Raw genomic sequence first — 23,179 nt, forward strand, 5'->3', positions numbered from 1 at the left:
CCCTTTATGTTCTGGAAAGTTGTGATTATGTAATTAAATAAATACATAGCCAAAAATTATATTGGTTTTATATCACCAATACCGATAACTGGCTAAACTTAACCCTGTAAGAACTAAGAGAAAATCACAATCTTAATTCTGAGTGGAAAAAATGTGACTGGTGCTGCCCTAATACATTTTCTGTTTTTTAAATTCAGAAACCCATTTAAGGATATAAATATATATCTACAAAGGCCAAATATAATGTAAAAAGTATGAATGTAAAATTATGTAGTTTGGTCTAGGTGAGATTCTCTTAAGTATTGTGAAGTATAACAGAAATGCAATGGTAACATTCAAAAAAGACAGTCATTGTGGCTTAGTTTATCATTGATATAGTATTTTTTAATTCTATAATAGGTACAATACTAAAATAAACACAAGTTAAATTTCAAAAACAAAAGTAACAAAAGCATATATACCGTATACTACATTTTAATTACAGAACAGTCTACTGTCCAAAAAAGGCACTAAATTCTGAAATAGGAGATACAGAACTTTTTAAAACTATTTTAAATTGATACAACAATGATTCATTTGATCTTTTTTTTGTTATATTTTTATATATTTACGTTTCCTTACACATATTCAACAAGGACAAATGGCAGGGACAGGAGAAGTCTGAACCCTGGGACATTAACGACGACGTAACCCTTCAGAGGTCAGGGGTTTCCATACCTTCCATTTCCCATCCCCCCTCCCAGAAAAAAAAACAGCCCTTGACCTTGATCACAGAACATCAACCCCTGAGCCAAGAAAGACCCCAGTGACTTGCTTACTCTCCTTGTCACACATTTTAAATACACACAAAAGGTCTCATTTGGCGCAAGTGTAATGGCATCTATCCTATCATTCTCTGAAGCATTACAAGGGGGACGCTTTATGTGTTCATTTATTCAAAGCTATCCTCAAAACCTCCAGCCTTCTAAATGGGTTTCTTGTGATTTGATTGCATTTCTATTTTTGTACAAGGGCCTGTGGACTGCATGCCTAAGAAGCAGTTTTTTTTCCCCCAAGAGAAGGGGAAAAAATGTTCTTGTAATTCACAGACTGAAAGCAAAACAGTCCTTTAGCTAGACTAAGCACAAAGGGTGGGATGTGCTGTCTTAGTGAAGAGGGATGAAGCACATGTGTCAAAGGAAAGCCTTAAGTATACAAGAAGCTCCAAGTACTGAATTTCTGCACAAAATAGACACCACCTTGTGCTGCATCCCAGCCACAACACACTTCTTGGCAATCATGTTCAAGCAGATCTCACTGCATGCATTCTGTAGTATCAGTCACATGAACCAGAAGAGCTTTAGTGTAGCTTGGCTTTTGGGCACTTTCGGAATCTCCGGTCCGCTTCCAAACACCCATCCAACTGCGACTCTCGTATTGTATGTGCCAGACAAAAATGAAAACCTTATCAATATGGCTTGCTTGACACCAGAAACAGTACAGGGAACTGGCCCAAGTCGGTGGGTCGTGTAGCGATGTGTAAGAATTAAAGTGCAGAACAACATTAGTATTTAAAAATAGTCTTTAAGCACCCTTGATCTTTTTCATGGACGTGTCTCCCCTCATTAGCTTAACAGTGGGAAGGGACGCCACACGTGTCAGCGTTTCCGTACCTGGAGTAAACCAATGCATGAGCCTTATACACGGCAGTTTAAAACTGCATACACACTGCTGCACTGGGAGGACTGCTACTTTTAAAAACTGAGGTTCCCCCCAACCACCTCTTGAGCTAGGTGGGTTCTACACTAAGTCTGGTCAGGGTCAGGCGTTCTCCTGTGCGCTGAACCGGATGCTTTATCATTAAGCAATCAATTACAATTAAAAACACAGATGGATTGCCATTACATTAAAATGGCCGACAAACAGATAGGAACCAAGGCAAAACAAAATTAATCGTAAACAAAAAAGTGAAAAACAAAACTTTAAAAACATACTAAAACATAACAAAAATAGAATCGAGAAAAGTGTGTCATTTCATTCTATACATTTCTGCTTAGCAGAATTTTACACAGGAAGAAAAAAAATTAAATACACTTTGTCAGGTTATGTTCTGGAACAGTCTTTTTTTTCAGAGGATACATGATTGATATAGAACCAAGCGCTAGATTAGTCAATAGCAGAGCTTCAAAGATTCCCAAGCCCTGAAGCAGCAGAGAAGATTTACTAGTCAGCTTAGCTGTCATTCAATAGCTAAAACATTAGGTTAGAAAAATCAGTTAATTTACATTAAAAGCAGCATCCTAAGAGCTAAAGGATCACGGTTTGTGGGGGTATGGGCATTTTTAGAGGGTCTGCTCCCCTGAATCTAGAGAAAGCTGGTCATCCGCAGTCTGTCTCAGCTAGTCTACCTCATGCCCTTACATCTACCTAACAGCTCAAGGGGGCCAAACTCGACTATGGAGGCGCTAATCTAGGTAATTTTTGTTTTATTTTTTCATTTTTAATCACCCTTAACCTATTTCCACAGAACATTCAAAACCATGTAGAATATTCTTAGCTATATTTGACACATTTTCAATAACAGTCACTGATTCACAGATGACAGTTCAAAAAAGGCCACCCAAGGTGACATGCTACATGTTAATTGGCCTCTTCAAGGATTCAATCTGGCCCCCCAGAGCCTACGTCCATTAATGAATCCAAGTGACCAATAAGCTTTGAGGGGAGGGATTTTGAGCACTTTGGCGTGAGATTTCTTCTTGACTAATACCTTGGCAAAAAAAACATGGCGTGTAATCTAACACTCCATTTTAGTGACACAAGCATCAGTCTGATGACAGCGGATGCAGCCCCACACTGAAGTTCTGTGTACGTCTTTAAAAAGCTGGTCAGAGAGAGTGTGTGGCTTAAGGTCAGAGGCATCCACCGGGGAACACACCGTCTGCGGTCGCCTCAGCCTGATGGAGTACACAGCGCTCCTCCTCGGCCTGACTGAGTACACAGCGCTCCTCCTCGGCCTGACGGAGTACACAGCGCTCCTCCTCGGCCTGACTGAGTACACAGCGCTCCTCCTCGGCCTGACGGAGTATACACAGCGCTCCTCCTCGGCCTGACGGAGTATACACAGCGCTCCTCCTCGGCCTGACGGAGTACACAGCGCTCCTCCTCGGCCTGACTGAGTACACAGCGCTCCTCCTCGGCCTGACTGAGTACACAGCGCTCCTCCTCGGCCTGACTGAGTACACAGCGCTCCTCCTCGGCCTGACGGAGTACACAGCGCTCCTCCTCGGTCTGACGCAGTATACACAGCGCTCCTCCTCGGTCTGACGCAGTATACACAGCGCTCCTCCTCGGCCTGACGGAGTATACACAGCGCTCCTCCTCGGCCTGACGGAGTTTACACAGCGCTCCTCCTCGGCCTGCTGGAGTACACAGCGCTGCTCCTCCTGCCGCTGTTGCTGCAGTGGCTGTGACAGATGCAGTCGCCTCCCTGCCCAGTGGCTTCACTGGTCACACCATTATCTCTCAGTTGGTGGACTCTGCCCTACCAACCTGACCTGATATTCTCTCACAAACCCACAGATCCTCCTCCCTGCCCTTTCACCATTTCACACCAGGACCTTGCTGTTTCTTTAAAATACACTAATTTGGGGATTGGAGTAATGGTGAACAGCTCTAGTCTGTATTTTGGCAAATCAGCCCTGTAGTATTTCACAGGTTTTGCTGGATAATGGAATGCAAAATAGGGCATAAAAAGAAATGTTAAAGATTTATAGTGCTCACGTTGTTTCCTTACAGACAGTCGACTAAAAACGCATTAATACACGAATGTGTCCCTAACCTCTGTACCAGGCTATTCTCCTTCCCCCTTTGGAGACCATCTGAGATAAAGGCTGCCCCACACGCACCACACCGTACCGCGTCCTGTTGAGATATGACGGTTGCCATCTTGTGTCTAGTATAGCTAGCACAGCACTGAGGGGAGGAACGACAACAAATAATACTGCTGCTCTGAGAACAGGAAGAGAGGTAGAGAGAAGGGGCGTTCTCCCTTAGCCCCTCCCACGCAATGGGGGGGATGGGGGAGTGGAATGGGTTTTGGGGACAGTGACAGGGGTGCGGGGGGGGGTCCACAGTTGTTTGTTACGCCAGGCATTTGGGTAAGGAGAGAAGAATGAAGAAGGCATACAACCCATTGCCTAGGGGAGGTACGGAGGAATTCGTAAAAACCTAATATTCGTTTAGTTAAAACGCACACAAGCATATATGTTTCTGTTTTACAGACATTTAACCTGCAGAGGGTGCCTGCCATGGGCAACTAGGGGCACCTTTGACATAAAACAGGGGGGGTTAATTAAGGATTGACAGCTTCTAACATTTAAGGATTACGCATAGTCATTTGGTCATTACAGAATGCGTCTGCCGTGAGGCGACATTGCACGCTCGCTCGACCTCGGACACTGTCGCACGCACACATCCACACCACACCCCTCCCCACCCTGCCCACTCCACTGCCGGGGCCCCTTCAGTCATCATCCAGGACCTCTGTCTTAATGTCGCCAGCGCCGCCGCCGCTGCCCCCCCCCTGCCGGGACAGCGCCAGGATGCTGTGGTTGACGGCAGCCATCTCCACGGCGAGCGTGATGGGGTCCTGGTGGTCGCTGTGGCTGGTGCTGTCATCCTGGGGGAGGGGGGAGACCAGGAGAGAGCGGTCAGTCTGGGGACTTCCGCCTGCCCTGCACCCCCATCACGGTGACCCTGTGAGGCTCCCCCTTGCGCGTCCACTAGGCCAGGCCCGACCAAGCCGGCAGCCAACTGGGGGGCAAAGCAGACACCTACAATTGCAAGAAGGGTGGTTTGTTTAGACTGATTTCCTTCCTGTGATGCCGTGGCTGTTCACTTGAGGTCTACGTAGCATTACACTAAAACACATTTCCCGTTACGGCCTTTGGACATTCACACAAACGCCAGGTGGCAGCTCTGTACTGTACAGCTGGGATGAACATGCCAAGATTCAGGGAGCAGAAACTCCAAAGTTTCTGAGCGTCGGCCTAATTAACAACTTGTCCCGCTCACCTAATAAACAAGTCAGGAAATATAGACCAGAAGCCCTGGAAAACTGCTAATAAAATGATTCAAACCTCAGTTCATTTGACTATTGTTCTCATTTAATTAAAATACATGAAGAGCTATATGAAATGATTTAGTTTCCCCAAATGCAATGCAACAAAAACTTACAAAAATGAATGAATGCGCGTTCATAGTTATGTTATTTCAATATCCACCCCAAACGGCTTCTTGCAGGCAAGAGAGAAAAAATTCCAGATACCATATCGTACAATTAATTTAAACTTGGGAAATTACTGAAAAGAATAAAATAATCCTAAAACCTAGTGGTGCGATGTCAAAGCCCACAAAGGTATGCAGTAGTCAAACTCAGTTAAGAGTCCAGTCTTAAATAGTTAACCGACATTCAATTATTAGTCAGCATTTTCCGTGTTAATTTTGTGATGTTTCATTTTCGGTTTTGGCTTTATGCAGTGATTAGCACAGTGTGCGACGACGGCTCTTATGGGTTAAGTGTTTATCTAGCATACCTGTGTGGGTGATGACAGGTCAATTCTGTTGAAACCAAAGGATCTGGGGGCTGGTCTCTTTTCAAAATAGGTGACATCGCAGCCCTGCAATAGTTTCATGAAAGTCACATTTGTTTTCCCGCAGTTGTCAGGAATCACACCTGTGGGTACACACCCCCCAGGCCATCTTGGGATCCCCGCCCCGCCCCCCAGTACCAGTGTCCTCCACCCCCCTCTCAAAGCAAAGACTCCAGGGACTGATCTGCGGGCTTTGGGTTTTCAAGAGGGGGAAAATGTGAAAGGTTAGGCTTCCGTGTGGTGGACACTGTTATAATCAGTACATGTTTTGACCCCACCCAGCTCTACCCCCACCAACACCTTGCTGAACCCTTGTAGCCATAGCTACCTGTTCGGAGTAGTCGTTGCCATCGATGTCATCGCTATTAGAGTGACCGCCTGGACTCTGCATATCTATCCCATGGCTCTCCAGGATTGCTGCTTCTTCGAAAAAAACAGACCTCGCCATAACATATCTGAGGCAGCATGCAACATCGCAGACTCACTGCCGGACGACTTGCTCAATTCTGCTGGCGATCTGACGTCTCCGATTCTAAATTGCGTCACGTCTACTTCCAGATGCCAGAGTCCTTCACTAGAGAACCCTCGAGGTTATAATGGAACGCAAAAGCAAACTTAGCTGTGGTACACTCAAAACACGAGGAGTACTTTGCACAATCAAGGAAACAAAACAGTCCAGTGCACTCTGTATTCCAAAAATAATATCTGCCTTGGGCCTATATATAAGGACAGATGTTACTGTATCAGATCAAGCTCTCTGTCTTCCACAGGCAGCCCCTCCCCCAACCTGAAACATTACCAATATTGGCTCTCCTCTTGATCTCCTTTCGCCGATTGGCAAACCAGTTGTAGACCTTGAGGGAAGTGACTCTCTCCAGGTCAGACAGCTTCTTCCCTGGGGCAAGAACAGATTCAGTCAAAAACATGCATTTATGAACATAATTTTATGGTGAAAGGGGTACTATTACTACTGCTGCTGCTGCTACTACTACTACTGCTACTACTACTACAAGACGTGGTTTAGTCTATGTAATATGAACTGGACAGAATATAAAACAGGCCTGTTAAATCTGACTTTTGCATTTTGGTACAGGAAAGCGAAGAAATTGCTGAGCACTGACAAAAAACGGCTCAGCTTGCACAAATTCCCTGACAGATATTCATATTTTCTCTCTTTCTCTGTCACCCCCCGCCCACCACCAGACACACACAGATACAAAAACCCCTCGTTCATTTATTCCCATCATTGTGGGGGGACTCCATTTCTATGGGCATAACCCAAATCCTAACTACAGTATAGTACCCCTAACCCAGAACTAATTTAACGATAAGTAACCCAACAAAATACAAGACTTTTGGTTATTGTGATATGCAATAATGGGACGCAGTAAAGAGGTGTTTATAAAACCTTGTATGGCTAAAACATTTGTACTTCAAAGAACTATTTTGCTGACCATTTTGAAGCAACACTTATAAACAACGGCTCAGACACAGTTGTTATAGCTACGATTTCAGAAACACTTTTATAATCCTTACCTGGTTTCTGAATGACGGCATTGCAAGCGTTGGCGATCTCCTCCCTCTTCGCTTCATCGGGGTACTGATTCTCGTTGAAGTAGCTTGGTGACAGATGAAAGGCCAGGGATAATGTATCATCACAAGTTGCAGACCGGAATAGCAAGCATCAATCTTATATGTGTTGGGTGGCTGGCTGCATCTGTGCCTGCACCCCAAGTGGAACAATGCTCACAGTGGCAAGAACTGAGCTTGAAAGCAATCAGGCCACTGAATACCCAGAAGTCAAGGTCGCAGCTGGTGCTACAGGCTCCCCTTTTAGTCAGAACTATCAGACCTTTTCATCAAATCAAACACGGCTCTGTAATTTGCATGATTTAGTGCTAAAGTACTGGCTGACCTTAACAACTGCTGCACTCCCTCTTTCCCATCTTTGTCTCTTTTATTGTTTATTCCCTTGTCGAAGGCGACGTTCTCAGCTGTAAATTTTCCATTTAAAACATTTACAACTTCATGGATTTTAAAACAGTGCAGCTGCTTTTACTGAACAGCTCAGGTTAAATGTCCGACCGACAGAAGATGACCTGACACTAACCAGAACGGGCCATCCTCTACCCACAAAGCCCGCAAACCTTACTTGGCAAATAACCCCAACCCTCAGATTCCCCTTGCACCTTGGGCCACCGTACCGTGGCTGCCCCGTTCATCTCTCCACGCCTTCTCACCTCTCCATCACAGCTAGACACTCTTTCCTCCAGGTGAACCGGCTTCCCCTGCGCAGGCGGAAGCTTCCGGGTGTGGAGCTGATTGGGGGAGGCGTCTGTCTCCATTCTACCTCGTCCAATGCCATGGGGGCAGGCCGCATGGTCAGCGTGGCCCCTGGGGTGTGCATTAAAAGCTCATATTCCGGCAAATGACACACTCATCCGTAGCTTACGCACACCAGACAACAATCACAATTGGCTGAAGATCCCTGCTGCAGTATGGACATCACCATAACCGGGTTGTTAATGTACAAGCTACCGGGCTGCTGATTTACTGTTCTGTGTCGCACAAACTCTCACCATAAAAAGCTGACAACCTTCCCTGACTGGGCTTTTATCTTGATTTAACTTGATTAGTTACTTAAGTGCTTGTCAATTAAGACTTACAAGGTTGAAATATAGTATTCTCTATTCTGCCTCTCTCTGTTTGTGCTTTAACTATTGGATTATACGCTACAGAGTCAATACATCAAAAGATATTTTTTTTAATAAGACTTTACTGCATCTGTATGGGGGGCGGGGGTAGCCCCCAGTTGCCGGTTTTCACACGGCCCCGTGGATCCCAGTGCCATTGTGGCCCATTAACTCGACTGTTTGAACAATCCTCTTATTCAATGACCCGTCAACTGTCAACAGAAACCAAACCCTGGACAGAGGAGACTGAGTACTGTGAACCGGTGGGCTTTGTGAACCGGAGGTGACCCCCGTCACTCTCGAAGGAGGAAGGGGAATGGAAGCAGTCTACCACCAGGGAGTTTGGAAGGAAACTTGGCCGTCCTTCATTAGAAGGAGGAAGAAAAATGCCTTTGCTGGTTTTGGCTCAGTGCCAGCACTATGAAGCACAACTACGTGGGGGGAGGTACGTGGGGGGAGGGGGGAGGATCTATAGGTGCACATACACATCTGATGGTATCTCCCCTTGGCCCAATGACCTTTGTATGTATACGGACAGACACAGAAAGCTGCAGCACTTCTTGAATGTGGTTTATTAAAAATCATACTTTCAAGAGAAAGAAAAGGTTTTTTCGACGCCCAGACTTCAAAGCACGTGTGCATGGCCAGCTGTGGTATGGAGTCCTTTCTGTCTGGTCCACCAGCTTTCAGCCCAATCCAATAAAAAATTATGAGCCTAGCTACACGCCTCGCCTCCCACCAGAAGGAGCCCTGTTAAGGGGGTCTGCTTTCCACCCCCCCACCATTCAACAAAGACTCATAGTGGGGGAAAAAGAAACAACAACAGACAATGACAGAGAAGTCATACTTTCACGCTTTCGTGACAGACCAATAGAGTGGAACAGCAGTAGGGGGATGGAGAGCGGAGAAGCCGAGATGTCCAGGAAAAGGCAAGGGGGTGCGAATTACCGGGGGTGGTCTTCTCCATCTGGTACCAGCGAAAGAAGGCCCTCTTCTTTTGCTCGCTGAGGTCTGAACCCTGCTGCAGTAGCCAGTGGGAGATCCGACTTTGGCTGATACCTTTGGGGTGGGGGATCCAGCAGACAGCGATCAGTAAATAACCAAATACACATCTGAGAAGAGACAGAGGTAGACACACACAGCAGTGCTGGTCCGCTAGCTCAGCATACACAGGGCACCCAGGGATAAAACACATTTACAACTCAAAAGAAGTGCTATAAAACTGAAAGTTATCTGGCTTAACGACGACCAGCTTAAAGGCAAGTGCAGCCAAATTATGTTTTACGCAACACTTTTACTGCAAGATGTGCATGATTAAAAAAATAGAATATTAAAAAGAATCTTTAATGGAAGTTCAATGTGCTTTGGCAAAAAACAACTTTAACACAAGGACCCCAGAACAGCACTTGGCAAATCATGCATTCATCTCCGTTCTGCCTTTAGAAAGTCATTCTACAACGTGATAACTTTGCGATAAAATACTTGCTATAAAAAAAAAAATGTAGCTACGTTTGATATTCGTGTTTGCGGCTACGGTTTCTGATGTCAGAATGTGGACAGGAACATGCCGCTGCACTGTATTTGGGGAATGCAACACGAGCAGCACACACGCGGTCGCACGTCCAATTAATCCGTACGTGTACACCCATGCCGAAAGGCACGCGGAACGCAAGCACGGACGACGGGCGACTGCCTGTACCTGAAGAGCGAGGCGAAGACAATTGGGTGTGAAATTGTAACAGTGCAGAAAGAGAGCTCATAATCAGAAGGTTGCTCTTTTTGATCCAGCCAGCGGCCCTCGGGGCTAACCTAAATTGCTTCAGCAAATATCCAAGTATATAAATGGATAATGTGAAAATATGTGAGCCAAGTAAGCTGCCCTAGATAGTGCTGTCTGTTGAGCAAATAAAAACAATTCCTGCCGGGACCAGATTACCCAGACTTTTAGAAAAGTGGGACAAACACGGGCAAACTAATTAAACTATATTATCCTTAAAGCGGGTGAAGCTGCAGAGAGACCGACTCCATCTCGCACACACACCTGTGACCTGGGCCACGACCGCTTGGGAGATCCGACGATTGCCCAAGAAGGCTTTGATCTCCTCCTTGATAATGCTACTGTCCCTCCTGTTGGGGAAAGAGGATGAAAAAGAGGGGGGGGGAAATTAATACCAAAAAAATGGAAGTATTCTTTGATACGATCAAGACAAGCTGGGCCAATGTTCTCAAGACCTTTCCTCAGGCAGGGGTGACCTGCAGCTTCGCTTCTATTCTAAGGTCTTTTTTTTTTTGTCATTTTCCAAAAGATGAACAAGACAGAGACAAATGGCAGGTTGCTTCTCCATTTCGGAGACGGAATCCCCTGGTGCAGACCGCCGCGCCCATCTCTGCTGTCACACTGCCACATGCTCCTTGTGTGATGAACTTACATCACAAACCTCGATGTGCAACAACCTTTTTGCTCAAAGTTTTAAATAAACAAATTTAATAAATAAATGGATAAACAGGCAGGCAAGCTAGGCTCTCTCATTTACATTTATATTGATTTTAATTAACAGCAGCCAGGCCTAAAAGTGTGCTTGCAAAATGCAGTCAAAATCTGACTTAAGTCTCTCCCCCCAACATAATCAAATCAATACCCTATGCATAAATGAGCCTGGGGTGTAAAGTGCCCTTGAAAAAAAGAACAACTCTGCATAAAGACACACCTCAGCCTGCTTTTTCTGGGATATTCAGATCAGCACCACACAAGCAGCAGACGTTAATAAAATGATTACCCCAGAATCTTACCCACGTTTTTCTAAACCTTTATAATGGAACTCACTATAGGTATGTTTTCATAGCTTTTTTTCTAGAATAATTTTCATCATTTCTGAGCTCTGTGTGGTAAAGAATCTAAACGCATTAGGCAAAATGATTTATTTTACTTTGTACCGACCGAAATTGTAACATTTTAATAACTTTTGAAGATGAATATTTAAAATGAGATCAGGGAGGAATTTGTTTTGCATGTGCAAACGCTGCATTTTTTTGTCCAATGAAGCCCATTTAAATGCAGCCAAAATACATCTATGTACAAAAGTTGCAGCAACAATGTAAACATCTCCCTGTCTGCCTCTTTACTCCAGAGCTGTGGGCACCTGAGCTGCGGTGTGATTGTGGGTAACAGCTGCCATCTGGTGTCACGAAAAGGAGAGAACTGTCCAATTAATTATAAAAGAAGGAGACAAAAAAGGTAGCTGGGGACAGGATGGAGGCCAATCCGAGAGAAAGAAACTTTAAGGTTCAGTACTTTCTGTTCAACTCCAACTACGATTTTATGAACACTGAAAATAATTTGATGGCAGACACAAAATGGCATTTAAATATACAGAAAAAGCGTTAATGTACATTAATTAATATAAATAAAATATGATCACAGAAAGTTTATCAAGTATACTTCAAGCCTCACATTTACCAATATATGAATTTTCTATATTATATTTGACTACAGTGGTCAAATAATCATTATATCTTGTTAACTGCTCCTAGAAAAGAAAAATTCATAAGTACCACAAATGCAATAATGTATCATTTGCAGTAATACAATATAGTTCAGTGTCACTTTCCCAGCAATGGTAATGAATTTATTAGAAGATTTATGTGTTATATTTTTGTGAAAAGCTCTTTCACCATAAATAGTATGATTGACCGCTAGGAGACAAAGAAACTGTGGATATGAACATCACGTCACATCAGATCACGTCACATCCCATCCATTCACATCCATCCACATCCATTCATCCAGTGCAGGGTCAGGAAGGCATTCTGGCTGTGATGCCAATCCATCTCAGGATACACCCACACACAACAGGTTTAGAAGGGATTCTCCTAACCACAGGTTTTTGGATTGTGGGAGGAAACTGGAGTGCTTGGAGTAAATTTACAGGATTACAGGGAGAGAACCCTAACTCCTCACTTATGGAGTCGAGATCAGGAATCGAACCCATAACCCTGTAGGCGAAAAGGGCTTAATGTCGTCACACTTCCAATTCAATGATTAACAAATGGCAATTAGCACGTTCTCTGTTAGCGAACGCTTTGATTTTGTCCCGCATCCTTCACACTGACCTCATGAGCTCCTCCACTTTGTCGTCGATGTCCAGCTCCTCCTCCGTGGCCTCAAAGCCGTAGCCCCGCGCCGCTGCACTGTTGACCGGGTAGCGAGGAGGGGACAGCTTCCCATTGGGGACCGCGGAGATGGCGTCGCGGCCGTTCTGGGTCACCACGGCGAGGGAGACGGCGGCCGGGGCCGGCGGCGGGGGTGGCGAGGTGTCGTAGCTATTGCTGGGTGAAGGGGAGAGGCTGCCGGCGCTACCGCGGTACTGCGTCTGCGTCGCTGCAGTGGCGGTGGAGGAAGATGCCGGCGTATTATTTGAGGATGGGGTGGCGGACGAGGTGGAGGCAGCGTTGCTGGCTGCTGCGGCGCCCCCGCCCCCGCCCCCGCCCCCTCCATAGGCGGGCCGCCGGCCAAACTTCTCCCCATGTTCGCGGTCCAAGCGATCCAGGGTATCGAGCGCGTGCAGGATCTCCTGCTTGGTCATACCGGTCCGCCGCAGCCGCTGCAGCAGGTCGATCTGCTCGATGGTGAAGCGTGGCTCGTCCGTGTAGTGTGACATTCTGGGTACAAAGAAAGGAGAGAAAAGGAGGGGTATGCATTTATTAAGCTGCACCACCAACGACTAACGTGTTAACGGCTTGGCCGTCCATCGACCTCACGGATCTCAGTGCTGCAAGTGCTATGGTGATTCCCCCTCTGGTGTACCATCCAGCGTTCATATCGTTATTCGTTTACCTGGTTTTAATACCTATTAAGTTCCATTTGTTTTATAATCTTATCAGATCCCATGGCAGGTGGTCATTACAGGAGAGCTGATGCAGGTAATTTAGGGCAGAGACGAGCACTAAACGAGACCATTTTGGTTTCCTTCACAGAGGTAAGACTGACAGTCTAAATATAACAGCACTACAGTAGAGAGGCAAGGCTGTAATACTGTCAGTTTTTCTCCCGTTACTAGAAGAACTGCCAAACACAAGAGGAAGACATGGCATTTTTGTGCCTGCAGATGTAGACAGAGGGTCAGTGTCGAGAGAGCGCCCCTCCACCCCGGTGAGCCGCAGCCCCTCCACCCCGGTGAGCCGTAGCCCCTCCAGGCACGAGCAGTACAGAGACACTTTGGCAGGAGGCTTCCACACCAGCTTTCACACACCAATAGCCTCAGTAACTTTCTCCACTTCCCTTTCTTAAGAATATTTGAAAAAAGTCATTTCTGTCCAAAGCCTACTGGAGATCTTCCCACTTGATCATTAGCTATTTTTGGAAGGCACCAAATGTGATGGACTGGCATCTTATCCAGGGTGTTCCTCACATTATGCCCTGGGTTTCCTGGGATAGACCCAAGGCGCAATACGATCCATCCCTTGATAGAAAGCACCAAAATCTAGGGGTGTAACGGTACACAAAAATCATTGTTCAGAACACACCTCGGTTTTGAAGTCATGGTTCGAAACATTTTCGGTACAGCGGGGGTAAAAGAAACAAAATATAAATTGCTTTTTTTCTTTTAATTTCTTTTTATTAAACAATGGTTTACTGAACAACGTATGACTGTCTTAAATAAAAAGTGTCTGTCAATATTGCTTCAACCTACTAACAAAACACTAAAATTTAAAGTAATTCAAAATAAATATTGTCTCAAGTAAATAAAAATAAATATCCATTAAGGTGCACATTTAGAAAATTAACTGTACCTGATCTGTAGTGTATTCACATTAGCAGCTTTCAGCTTCATATTAGAACTGTGCAACACAAATATTGTCTCAAAAAATACAAGGAATAACAAAATACAAATCCATTATGGTGCAGCATTTATAAAAATACCTGTGCTCTACTTGTATTGACATTAACAGCTCGCAGCCTCACGTTAGGATGTACGCGCGCATGCATAGTGGCGCGGCTTCATCCGCCCCTTCCAGAATGCTGCTCGGGGGAAACGCACCAAGGTTCTGCATTTGCTGCATTTTTTCGATACATATGCGTACCGAACCGAAAGACCCGTAACGAAAATTTTTGGTACGATTATGTGCACTATTACACTCCAAAGACGAACGGAAACGTGGGGCAGCTCAGTGATATACCTTCAAGCACATGTCTGTGATCATGTGAATTTCCAACAATTTCAAATAAGCATTTTGGCATTTGGCCACCAAACATGCATTTCAGCCCCCCCCCCCCAACATAATTTGTTTATAAAGCTGACATTTACAGCAACAACAACCAGTCTTGAACGGCCATTACATGAACAGTCCATATGCCTATTAGGAAGAAAACGTGTCAATCACATAAAAATATACTGATAGTGTATCTGTACAATTGGCCTTCATTTCATCATGTGTTTTGATGATAATCTTGTTCCATAAGGAAATGAGACTTTAGCCTTTGGCCCCAGGACCATATTTTTTTCTACCATCGACGAGGGAACAAACCAGTTGTTCCATATAGTGGAAGAGCTGCAGGCAAAGACACAAAATGGATTTATCTTTCAATTTGTAAAAGGCTTTTATTATAGTGAGAGAGTGAGAGTGAGTGAGTGAGTGAGAGAGTGTGTGCGTGTGTGTGTGCGAGAGAGCAGGAGGGTAGAAGAGTGGGTGAGCAAGCGGCAGACTCTTGAGGGAAAACTGCCAAGAAAAATTTCCATCTGAAGGAGCCAATCTCCTTTAAAAAAAAGGCAGAAGATGACTCACAGAGCACAGCCGATGCATTTGACAATCGAGTATATAGGAATCGGCTCAATGAACGATCACACGGCAAAGCCAGACATGGGTCCCAAACTCTGCACAGACAGCACACACATCAATGCATTTGGTTTTTATTAAACTTTTGATAAAGGCATATGGGCGTCTCCATACACAAGCCATCCAGTGCTCGAGTACAGAGGGTGAACATTACTTATTATGTAAACGACGGGGAAAAATAAATCAACCCCATCCCCTTTTCACTTTTTACACTTTCAGCGTTATGAAACATATCAAGAGGTAGACTAATTTGTTATAGTCTGTTCCAGCATGCTTCAAGGTTGTAAGCCATTTAAACATTTTAATGTGGGTAATCTTCATGGGGGGGGGGGGGGGGTTCAAGGTTCTTTCCATTATCCACTATTCAAGATTCCACTAGTATGGTCAGAATAACCAGTTTGTCCGCAGCCTGACAATCAAAAACTGAAAATATTTGCATTTCTCTGGAAACCACTAACCATCAGCCAGACAGACTAGTTCCAAGAACTGCCATTTGTAGACAACCTAAGGAGTGGAGAGGCAGGGCAACGTTCAGGATAAAGCAGGGTTACTGCGGAAGGCAGTCTGAAGCATGTGTACTGCTTCACTGCCATTCATTAATGGTTGCATATGGAAAGTTGGGATAGTATACATTAACGATTTCCAATGTTGGATTCAGCATGACCGAAACCTTCCTACAATGACACCGTCCTGGAGAAACATCACAGTCATCATTATTTACTCAAACTAAGAGGAATAGAATTATTCATAGGGCAAAGAGGAGGGGAAAAAAATCTTTAAAGTATTATATTTGAGCCAAAATTTTGCCAGACGGCTAGCATAGAAAACAAACATACTGAAATGTACTTCACCTCAGTTGTATTCCAAACCAATATACTGGCCAATAAAAGATGAACAGAAGAATGTCAGCACTGTAACTGAACATACCAGTTTTCAGCCTGCTGCTATAATTGATTGATATAGCAGAACAGTAAGAACATGCACATTTCCAGCCGGTTGGGTAACAAATTAAGAAACAATTGATTACAGGGCTACACACACTACAATATTCTCACATAGATTTTTAAAATTTATTTTATTGCTGGTATTGTTTCTATTTTATCTCTTCTAAAGGCGTTAAGCAAGACTGCAAAATATCATTCAGTAGGGGTGTAACGATATTACAAACCGAACCGAAATATCGCGATACACGAACCACGATACGTATCGCGAAACTCTCGTGGTGAACCGCGGTACTCTCACGCCCCCTGCTGCCCATTGTTGAGGTTGACGTCACTTGTCTCTAACTAATTTAACCAATTTAAACACATCTTTATTTTATCACATTTGATTAAATTGTATTAGTAATGATGAGCTTTTGTTCTAAATTTTGTTCTAAATATTATATTCTAAAGTTAGTATTAGAATTGTTTTTTTCTGACTAGTCTATATTGGAGGTATTTATTTAATTTTTGTTGTTTACTCAGGTATCCTGACTGGACTAAAAATGTGATGGCAAAGTTAATAAAGAAAAAGTTTAGTTGTTCTTGTTATTAAGTGAATCTATTGTTCCTTAGCATTGCTGTTAAGATGACATCAACCCTAACCCACAGCAAACAGAAACCGAACCGAACCGAACCGAGGCTCCAAAACCGTGAACCAAACCGAACCGAGGCTCCAAAACCGTGAACCGAACCGAACCGAGGCTCCAAAACCGTGAACCGAACCGAACCGAACCGAGGCTCCAAAACCGTGAACCGAACCGAACCGAGGCTCCAAAACCGTGAACCGAACCGAACCGAACCGAGGCTCCAAAACCGTGAACCGAACCGAATCGTGCCTTTGGTGTATCGTTACACCCCTATCATTCAGACATATCTGGTGCAAATAATTAACCTGCACCCGTGCATGAGAGTGTGAAAAAGTGTCTTGAACCCTGCAGGGTGCAACTTCAGCGCTCTACTAGTGCAAAGGGGGAAAAAAAACAGTGCAAAAGAAAGTTTGTTCCAAAAACCACTGCCTGATTTTATTTTTAGTGTTTTATGAAACAACCCCCGATGCCATCCTATAAAACAGTTATTTTGACAAGGGTTTGAATGAGGTTTAAATTTAATTTAAATGCATATTAAAGATGGACAGAGTAGGAAAATGTGTCATGATCACAGAATGAAGCCTCCTAAATTCAGCCCCAGGGAGGCAAAAGAATCAAAACTGGCCACTGTTGCATTTTAAGTAGTAATTGGGCAACACTGACTGCACCTTAAGATATAGATAGATAGATAGATAGATAGATAGATATACTGTTAATACTAGAATATTGCTGAATAAAACAAGTCTAGAATAAACATATCAGACATGCTCTGTCAGCTGAACATGTAGCACAACAAAGAAAATAAATCACATCTGGATGTGCTTCTATTTTAACAGCTTGAACATATTAATGGAACTTGAAACATGCTCCAATCAGGTGTACGTATGTATAATTTTCTAACCAAAACCAAGTCTTGAGTCACATGCGCAACAGTTGTTTAAAGACATCATTTTTATCGATGAATATTTTGGTCAAATTCAGAAGTCTAAATTAATCCAAAATAAGTTACTTTAACAAAACTCCACACAGGTTCCCTGCTCCTATCATTAAGCGATGTATACCATCCGTTGTTGCAAATGTAAACATTTTTCCTCAAAGTTTACTTTTAATCAGGTAGTACAACTTGCATTTATCATGGATACCAACTCAACTATCTTCTGCAAGATTTGCCAAGTGTAGTGAATCGTTAGAAGCCACAAAGCCATGTATTTTTTGCCCTGCCCTCTAATCAACCTGACTGCTAGTTTCCAAATTTCAAAAGTTTCAATAAGAAACATCTTAACAAAAAAAAATTCTGGCCTGAAACAACTTAATTGTATTAATATACAAGTTTCCAACCATTAAAATCTAGACATAAAATCACTTTGATAAAAATATTAATAACGTTTGTTAGCATTTCAGTACAGTCGATAGGCATGCCAAGACATTTTGACAATTCTTTGCTTCCAACTTTGTGGGAACAGTTTAGGGAAGACCCTTTTCTGTTCCATCATGACTGTGCCCCAGTGCACAATGCAAGGTCCATAAAGGCATGGTTGGATGCGTTTGGCGTTGAAGAACTTGACTGGTCTGCAGAGCCCTGACCTCAACTCTATCGAACATCTCTGGGATGAACTAGAACAGAGATTGTGAGTCAGGCCTTCATGTCCAACATCAAAGTCTGACCTCACAAATGCTCTTCTGGATGAATGGGCAAAAATCCCCACAGACACACTCCAAAATCTTGTGGAAAGCCTTCCCAGAAGAGTGGCAGTTACAAAAGGGGGCACCAAGTCCGTACTGATGCTGAAACTGAAACTGATTTAGAATAGGAATGTATACAAGTTCCTGTGGGTGTAATGGTCAGGTGTCCCAATACTTTTGTCCATAGAGAGTAGCTCTCGTCTTACTGCATTCAGGCATATCCATTCAGTCTACTCTGCTTTCTAGCAAACCGTCATCCTGGGCACTACAGACCCTCCCTTTTGACAGATGAGAGAATGACTTTTGGATGAGAATGACTTTTAAAACTTATGGTACAAAGCCAGGAATGGAACTAGACAAAAGACATGACAATTAAAAACAGGTAAAGCAGTTTTTTTCCACACTTTATTTGCAGTTTTTATGGGTAGGTAAAGCAGAGGTAGCGTGGGAAAAGATGCTGACATGTTGCAGTCCCTGAACAGAGTGAGAAAAGACTTGTATCGATTCTTCCCAAGAGTCAGCTTTCAAAATAATGCGTTTGATCAAAGTCTCCAAAATGCTTATGTCAAGGAAAACACATGTATGCATGTTAGTGCAAGTTTGTTTATAATTCGAGTTTATCCATAAAAGCAAAACTTTTGGAAATTGGGTTCTGTTTGGTTAGCATCTCATGACTGTAAGGATTTAAACTAGAACATGTCTGTGAAAGTTGGTTAGGTGCTTAGGCTTAGGTTGCTAAGGGCTTATTTTGGCAAGGTCCAACCGCTAGTGGCATTTTCAAATAGGAGGCACGGGCGAAAGGCAAAAAAGAAAATACGGCAACCCCATCCCCCTATCCCCCACCATAAATGATAGAAAATAGCAAACATGCATATCATACAGGACAGCTTTACACCAATAGGAAAATAAGCACACAGGTCAAGTTCGAGACGCTTTAAGAAATATAGCCATTAAATGAGAGGTACAATTAATAATGTTACAAAGACTTAATAGTTTGCATGTGCAATCTGTAAATTTTGTTTCTTAATTATTTAAAGAAAATCAGTTGTAGAAATAGAATACAGGCAGTCCCCAGGTTAAGAACTTGACATTGACCAATATGGATTTTTCAATGGCTGATGCTGCTGCCGATTTTCTTGGGGGTGAGGCAGGCTGATGGCCAATATTAGGCTGATTTTTTTTTAAGTAGAAAAATAATAAAAGGGTAATAAAACTGTCTGTCTATCTTTAAAATATTTAACATTAATAACATACAAAAAACAATAAATTGAATATTAATCACACTTTACACATGGGTATGGAGCATTTTAAAAGTAATAGATAATAAAAACAATTATTTAGCCACAGTGCTCTCTCTTTAGCATTTCAAATTTCAATTTATGAGAAAAGTAATAAAACGATGGTTTTTCAAAACTGAGATCGTTTTGGCTTTGAGGTGATCTTATTCATCAGCTGAAACTGATTTAAGCATGAGGAAGGTAAAACTCTTACCTTGGGTCATCATGCAGGTTCAGCACTGTAGGTGCTGATGAACCACACAACAGTGACATAGTCAGTCACATGCAGCCATCACTGTAGTGGCCATGCAGTCTGATTAATCGGCTGATGCAGATTGCCATAAAATACTGTTAAAAAAATCAGCCGATTTTTTTTCCTGACCGATTGATCAGTTAACTTATGGACAACTTGTCCTCACATAAAGAACGCCATAAAACCAGTTTTATTAAAAAATGTGGGTTAAAAACAATGGTTCGTAATTATTATGTGATGTACGTTGGCTCGAGGTTATTATTATTATTGCATAAGTATAATTATGATGACATACTTCATTATTATTTTTCCAATTTTCCTACAAATTTGACTTAAAGACAAACTTAGGGAATGAGTCTTGTTCGTAACCTGGGAACTGTCTGTACTGCCTGTTTAATTAGATTTTTGCCTCCTACTTCAGGGAATCCGGACAAGCCAGTCCATCTTGGAATTTTTAATTTGTCATTTTCTCCATTCCTAACTGGTTCAAGCTGATTGCAAGGTAACAGTAGCTCAAATAACCACGTTTACAACCAAGGTATGCAGAAGAGCGTCTCTGAACACTCAATACATCTCACCTTGAAGCAGATGGGCTACAGCAGCAACATACCACAGTGGGTACAACTCCTCCTGTCAGCCAAGAACAGGAAACTGAGGCTATAGTGGCTATGGACAATGGAAGATTGGAAAATCGTTGCGTGGTCACATGAGTCTTGCTCTCAGCTGCATCATTCAGATGGTCGGGTCATAACCTTACATAAACAACATGAGACTGGATCCATCCTGCCTTGTACCAGCAATTCAGGCTGGTGGTGCCGGTGTTAATGGTGTTGGGGATATTTTCTTAGCACGCTTGGTTTCTCTTAGTATCAACTGAGCATCTTTTAAATGTCACAGCTTACCCGAGTAGTGCTCCTAACCATGTTGGGGGGGGCAGACACACACCAACAGGATTCATGGAGTTCATGCGTTTCTTTTAATGACAGTTGTCAATATAACAACACAGGTGTCTGTGCGCACGTGTCTGTTAGCGCATCGGGGTGGAACTCCGCCATGCGCGATACAGAGAGCAGACGAGAATTGTAAACACGCAACTGTGTACAGACAAAAATGACATCTGTTGTGATCTGGCGCTGTATAGAAAATACAATTAAATGAAATTAAACTTGACCTTCAAGGGAGGGTGGGAGGTGCCGTTGGGGGGGGGGGGGGGGGGCGCCCTCCTAATATAACGGTAGGGGAAACACTGATGTCCATCCCTTTATGACCACAGTATACCAAGCTACTAATGGCTACTTCCAGTAGGATAATGAGCCATGTCACAAAACTCATATCACCTCAGACTGGTTTCTTGAACATGTCAATGAGTTCACTGCATTCAAATTGGCCTTCACAGCCACTGGATCTCAATCAAATAGAGCACTGGAGGGATGTGGTGGAACAGGACATTCGCATCATGAAGATGCAGCGGACAAATCTGCAGCAAATGCGCAGTGCTTAGGGCTGTGCATCCCCAGGCCTTGGGCAAGACGAACCACATCATGATACAACACAGCAGTACACAAACCGGTTCACAAGACATAAAAACATGTATGTAAAGATTCTCTCATTATTTTGAAATTTCAGATTTATCAGCCGTTCAAATCTGTAATAAAACACTTTAGTTATCAGCAGTTTACAATTGCATTAGCACACTGCTGATGTCCTTATCATGATTGATTATTTTTTTTTAATTTTAGTTTAGCGTATTAATATCTATATACAGCAGACCAAGTAGGCCTAGTTCCAAAACACAAAAAGTTCTCAATAATGATATTAGTCTTCATTTTTAATTTAAGATTGGCGATTAAAGTTCAAATAATGACAAGTTCCATATCATTACATTTGTTTGACAATAAAATATCTTTTGAAGAGTTATCGTTTCTGAATAATTGATGGAAATGTTATACAAAACGACACAAGGTTGTGTGAAAGTCCAAAACTTGACATTGAGGAAATTCTGCTTAATACGTAAAACTAGTTAGCTGTGCAACACATTAACTCTGCAGCAATTGAGTTTGCGGTAATAATAGCTGCTGAAAAATGAAACAAGGCCAATATATAACTTATATCTTTGGTTAAACCCTAGGCATCCAAATAACAGTAATTGAGTTCATGAAGATTTCTCATATAGCAGAATTCAAATTTTTATTTAAATAAAATCTAATAAAAAAATTGATTAATCTTTAAGAAATAAATTATCAGATATAATGAGTACTTAATCTCCCATAGTAATTTCGTAAAAATAAATAAAAATACATGATATTAAATAAAATACAAACTTGCAGGAATAGGCCTACATATTTTTTACTTTTAGTTTTGTATGCTACATATTTGGGATAATCATATAGACGATGTTTAAAAACAAATGTTTTGTGAAAATCCAGAATAATGAACAGGCAAATTATAAATAAATGGACACTGCATTAATTTTGCAAACCCTCTGATGTTTTCGGGGGCAAAAATTTGTGCTCTAATTTTAAATATGGTTCACAGACTCCCGAGAGTCGGGATTTTCGTTACAGCCCTTGTGATGCTATCATGTCAACATGTACCACTGTCTCTGAGGAATGTTTCAAGTATCATCTTGAATCTGTACCACAAAGATTTAAGGCATTTAAGGTTCTTAAGACAAAAGGGGGTCCAACTTAGTAGTAGAAGGTTTACCTAATAAAGTGGTGAGTGAGTGTATATTTCATATCTAGTACAGAAACATCACAAAATTTTCAGGATAATAGCTTTAACTTTGTTTGAATGCAAAGTTAAAAAAGAATATATGTGGATTTTTTTTTTGCTAAAACAGATACCAATTTTTCAACTTTATCAGACAATTTTAATCCACATAACTAAGCACAGAAAATATGTTTGCACAATTATGGGGTCATCAGATTGTGAACCTTAGATTTCCTTCAGTGTCACGCATGTGGCAGTGTTCCCCAATTAAAGTCACATAGGACACACTACAGCACCTGGAGAACTTGTAACTGGTGCACCAGGAGGTCGCATCCACCGTTTTTAAGCACCGTCGTTGACAAGAGCTACAGCATAGAGTGTAAAAACCAAAGAAAGCACTGAATGGGTAACAAGGAATATGTGACACCCCCAAAAAAGGCCATTTACATTCACACAATGCAGTGGAACCATGATTTCACACATCAGCACATTAAAACCTGCGGCTTATTAGAAAAACAGTGCTC

At 42.7% G+C, this 23,179-nt stretch overlaps 1 pseudogene; it reads right to left on the reverse strand.

Annotated features, from left to right (window-relative positions):
* Window positions 1-358: 358 nt before the first annotated feature.
* LOC111850912 (homeobox-containing protein 1-like) overlaps window positions 359-23,179 on the reverse strand; it is a 31,757-nt pseudogene continuing 8,936 nt past the window's right edge.

The sequence above is a fragment of the Paramormyrops kingsleyae genome, chromosome 14 (genome assembly GCF_048594095.1).
Source record: "Paramormyrops kingsleyae isolate MSU_618 chromosome 14, PKINGS_0.4, whole genome shotgun sequence".
NCBI classification, from domain to species: domain Eukaryota; kingdom Metazoa; phylum Chordata; class Actinopteri; order Osteoglossiformes; family Mormyridae; genus Paramormyrops; species Paramormyrops kingsleyae.